General features: G+C 35.1%; 6 non-coding genes across 6 annotated transcripts; 3 read left to right on the top strand and 3 right to left on the bottom strand.

The window, feature by feature from the left end:
- Nucleotides 1-1,898: 1,898 nt before the first annotated feature.
- On the bottom strand, nucleotides 1,899-2,017 carry LOC149414794 (5S ribosomal RNA). Its single transcript, XR_016303940.1, has one exon. It is a non-coding gene; the product is annotated as a 5S ribosomal RNA (ribosomal RNA).
- A 432-nt stretch (nucleotides 2,018-2,449) lies between these two features.
- Nucleotides 2,450-2,568, top strand: LOC149414793 (5S ribosomal RNA). The gene has a single exon (XR_016303939.1). It is a non-coding gene; the product is annotated as a 5S ribosomal RNA (ribosomal RNA).
- Nucleotides 2,569-2,891: 323 nt separating this feature from the next.
- Nucleotides 2,892-3,010, top strand: LOC149414792 (5S ribosomal RNA). Its single transcript, XR_016303938.1, has one exon. It is a non-coding gene; the product is annotated as a 5S ribosomal RNA (ribosomal RNA).
- A 323-nt stretch (nucleotides 3,011-3,333) lies between these two features.
- Nucleotides 3,334-3,452, top strand: LOC149414791 (5S ribosomal RNA). Its single transcript, XR_016303937.1, has one exon. It is a non-coding gene; the product is annotated as a 5S ribosomal RNA (ribosomal RNA).
- A 433-nt stretch (nucleotides 3,453-3,885) lies between these two features.
- LOC149414790 (5S ribosomal RNA) lies at nucleotides 3,886-4,004 on the bottom strand. The gene has a single exon (XR_016303936.1). It is a non-coding gene; the product is annotated as a 5S ribosomal RNA (ribosomal RNA).
- Nucleotides 4,005-4,327: 323 nt separating this feature from the next.
- On the bottom strand, nucleotides 4,328-4,446 carry LOC149414789 (5S ribosomal RNA). The gene has a single exon (XR_016303935.1). It is a non-coding gene; the product is annotated as a 5S ribosomal RNA (ribosomal RNA).
- Nucleotides 4,447-4,762: the final 316 nt, after the last annotated feature.

The raw sequence follows: 4,762 nt of genomic DNA, 5'->3' as shown, positions 1-4,762 counted from the left end.
TTTTCAGGCTCTATGGTACCAATCGTGCTAAAATATTGGAATTCTTATAAGAATCATGGTTTTAACCGAAATCAGTCACGAAATCTGATAAATTAGTATTTTTAGAAAAATCATGATTCCTTTGGACACTGATTTCAGACTTGGGTTCGAACTTGAAAAGCCATTTTTTCCGGCTCTATGGTACAGATCGTGCTTAATTATTGGAATCGTGATAAGAATTATGGTTCTGACCGAAATCAATCACAAAATCTGCATTAAGTAGTATTTTTAAAAAAATCAGCATTCCTTTGCGCACTGATTTCAGACTTGGGTTCGAACTTGAAAAGCCATTTTTTCAGTCTCAATGATACCAATCGTGCTTAAATATTGGAATTCTGATAAGAATCATGGTTTTAACCGAAATCAGTCACAAAATCTCCATAAAGTAGTATTTTAAGTAAAATCATGATTCCAATGGACACTTATTTCAGACTTGGGTTCGAACGTAAAAAGGCATTTTTTCAGGATCTATGGTACCAAACGAGCTGAAATTTTGGATTCGTTATAAAATTCATGGTCCGGAAGAAAATCAGTCAGAAAACTTGCAAAAAGTTGTATTTTTGAAAAAATCATCATTCATATGAGCACTGATTTCAGACTTGGGTTCGAACTTTAGAATCCATTTTTTCTGGCATAGTCGTACCAAACGGGCTGAAATTTTGGAATCGTAATTTAAATCATGGTACGAAAGAAAATCAGTCAGAAAACCTGCATTAAGTTGTTTTTTTAAAAAAATCATCATTCCTATGGGCACTGATTTCAGACTTGGGTTCAAACTTTCAAAGCCATTTTTTCAGGCTCAATGGTATTAATCGTGCTTTTATATTGGAATTCTTATAAGAATCATGGTTTGAACCGAATTCAGTCACAAAATCTGATAAAATAGTATTTTTAGAAAAATCATGATTCCTTTGGACACCGATTTCAGACTTGGGTTCGAACTTGAAAAGCCATTTGTTCCGGCTTTATGGTACCAATCGTGCTCAAATATTGGAATCGTGATAAGAATCATGGTTCTGACCGAAATCAATCACAAAATCTGCATTAAGTAGTATTTTTAAAAAAATCAGCATTCCTTTGCGCACTGATTTCAGACTTGGGTTCGAACTTGAAAAGCCATTTTTTCAGGCTCAATGGTACCAAACGTGCTTCAATATTGGAATTCTGATAAGAATCATAGTTTGAACCGAAATCAGTCACAAAATCTGCATAAAGTAGTATTTTAAGTAAAATCATGATTCCAATGGAAACTTATTTCAGACTTGGGTTCGAACTTAAAAAGGCATTTTTTCAGGATCTATGGTACCAAACGTGCAGAAATTTTGAATTCGTTATAAAATTCATGGTCCGGAAGAAAATCAGTCAGAAAACTTGCAAAAAGTTGTATTTTTGAAAAAATCATCATTCATATGAGCACTCATTTCAGACTTGGGTTCGAACTTTAGAATCCATTTTTGAAGTGAAACTTCTTTACCCGCGTCATGCAATTTCGAGTACCGGAGTAAAACCAACTCATGACCGAAACGAAAATGCGGGACCGATTAAAGTTCATTTGATCTAGTCAAAGTTTTGAAGTAAAATATAAATGCTTCTTAGCTCATCTCGACAACTGGCGTTGGTGGTGTAATGGTCAGCGTAGTTGCTTTCCAAGCAGTTGATCCGAGTTCGATTCTCGGCCATCGCACATAATTTTTTTGTTTTTAACGCCTTTTTTTTTTTCAATGGTTGACCATAATATCAATCCACTAAGTAATATTTTAGGCCTGTAGCATACTTGAAAAGTTAAAGAATGATATAAAATTTTTTATGATGTTAACGATAAAAAAATAAAAAAAAACATAAAATTACCATAAAAAATGGGCCAACGGCACGCGGTGTTCCCAAGCGGTCACCCATCCAAGTACTGACCGCGCCCAATGTTGCTTAACTTCGGTGATCGGACGAGAACCGGTGTGTTCAACATGGTATGGTCGTTGGCAAACGCTAAACAATATTAATTTCTATTCTACCTGCCAATAAATATATGAAAATTAGTATAAAAAAGCCCTAATAATACTGAAAACATTAGCAAGGTGTGTGCGACGTTGATAAAAATAATCATTACATACGCGCTTGAAAAAGATCGTAATTACATCCATAACTTTGCAGGAATTTTTTTTTTCAATGGTTGACCATAATATCAATCCACTAAGTAATATTTTAGGCCTGTAGCATACTTGAAAAGTTAAAGAATTTTATGATATTATTAATGATAGTAACGATAAAAAAATAAAAAAAGTGGGTGTGTCAAGCCTACGCAAGACAGAAGTGAAACTTCTAGTATTCTTCTCTCTTATTATTAGGGCTTTTTTATACTAATTTTCATATATTTATTGGCAGGTAGAGTAGAAATTAATATTGTTTAGCGTTTGCCAACGACCATACCATGTTGAACACACCGGTTCTCGTCCGATCACCGAAGTTAAGCAACATTGGGCGCGGTCAGTACTTGGATGGGTGACCGCTTGGGAACACCGCGTGCCGTTGGCCCATTTTTTATGGTAATTTCATGTTTTTTTTTATTTTTTTATCGTTACTATCATTAATAATATCATAAAATTCTTTAACTTTTCAAGTATGCTACAGGCCTAAAATATTACTTAGTGGATTGATATTATGGTCAACCATTGAAAAAAAAAATTCCTGCAAAGTTATGGATGTAATTACGATCTTTTTCAAGCGCGTATGTAATGATTATTTTTATCAACGTCGCACACACCTTGCTAATGTTTTCAGTATTATTAGGGCTTTTTTATACTAATTTTCATATATTTATTGGCAGGTAGAGTAGAAATTAATATTGTTTAGCGTTTGCCAACGACCATACCATGTTGAACACACCGGTTCTCGTCCGATCACCGAAGTTAAGCAACATTGGGCGCGGTCAGTACTTGGATGGGTGACCGCTTGGGAACACCGCGTGCCGTTGGCCCATTTTTTATGGTAATTTCATGTTTTTTTTTATTTTTTTATCGTTACTATCATTAATAATATCATAAAATTCTTTAACTTTTCAAGTATGCTACAGGCCTAAAATATTACTTAGTGGATTGATATTATGGTCAACCATTGAAAAAAAAAATTCCTGCAAAGTTATGGATGTAATTACGATCTTTTTCAAGCGCGTATGTAATGATTATTTTTATCAACGTCGCACACACCTTGCTAATGTTTTCAGTATTATTAGGGCTTTTTTATACTAATTTTCATATATTTATTGGCAGGTAGAATAGAAATTAATATTGTTTAGCGTTTGCCAACGACCATACCATGTTGAACACACCGGTTCTCGTCCGATCACCGAAGTTAAGCAACATTGGGCGCGGTCAGTACTTGGATGGGTGACCGCTTGGGAACACCGCGTGCCGTTGGCCCATTTTTTATGGTAATTTTATGTTTTTTTTTATTTTTTTATCGTTAACATCATAAAAAATTTTATATCATTCTTTAACTTTTCAAGTATGCTACAGGCCTAAAATATTACTTAGTGGATTGATATTATGGTCAACCATTGAAAAAAAAAAAGGCGTTAAAAACAAAAAAATTATGTGCGATGGCCGAGAATCGAACTCGGATCAACTGCTTGGAAAGCAACTACGCTGACCATTACACCACCAACGCCAGTTGTCGAGATGAGCTAAGAAGCATTTATATTTTACTTCAAAACTTTGACTAGATCAAATGAACTTTAATCGGTCCCGCATTTTCGTTTCGGTCATGAGTTGGTTTTACTCCGGTACTCGAAATTGCATGACGCGGGTAAAGAAGTTTCACTTCAAAAAAAACATGAAATTACCATAAAAAATGGGCCAACGGCACGCGGTGTTCCCAAGCGGTCACCCATCCAAGTACTGACCGCGCCCAATGTTGCTTAACTTCGGTGATCGGACGAGAACCGGTGTGTTCAACATGGTATGGTCGTTGGCAAACGCTAAACAATATTAATTTCTACTCTACCTGCCAATAAATATATGAAAATTAGTATAAAAAAGCCCTAATAATACTGAAAACATTAGCAAGGTGTGTGCGACGTTGATAAAAATAATCATTACATACGCGCTTGAAAAAGATCGTAATTACATCCATAACTTTGCAGGAATTTTTTTTTTCAATGGTTGACCATAATATCAATCCACTAAGTAATATTTTAGGCCTGTAGCATACTTGAAAAGTTAAAGAATTTTATGATATTATTAATGATAGTAACGATAAAAAAATAAAAAAAAACATGAAATTACCATAAAAAATGGGCCAACGGCACGCGGTGTTCCCAAGCGGTCACCCATCCAAGTACTGACCGCGCCCAATGTTGCTTAACTTCGGTGATCGGACGAGAACCGGTGTGTTCAACATGGTATGGTCGTTGGCAAACGCTAAACAATATTAATTTCTACTCTACCTGCCAATAAATATATGAAAATTAGTATAAAAAAGCCCTAATAATAAGAGAGAAGAATACTAGAAGTTTCACTTCTGTCTTGCGTAGGCTTGACACACCCACTTTTTTTCTGGCTAGTCGTACCAAACGGGCTGAAATTTCGGAATCGTAATTTAAATCATGGTACGAAAGAAAATCAGTCAGAAAACCTGCATTAAGTTGTTTTTTTTTAAAAATCATCATTCCTATGGGCACTGATTTCAGACTTGGGTTCAAACTTTCAAAGCCATTTTTTCAGGCTCAATG

Source organism: Hesperophylax consimilis, chromosome 19 (assembly GCF_061612785.1).
Source record: "Hesperophylax consimilis isolate HC1 chromosome 19, BYU_Hcon_1.0, whole genome shotgun sequence".
Classification (NCBI taxonomy): Eukaryota; Metazoa; Arthropoda; class Insecta; order Trichoptera; family Limnephilidae; genus Hesperophylax; species Hesperophylax consimilis.
This window is presented reverse-complemented; position numbering and strand designations above follow the sequence as displayed.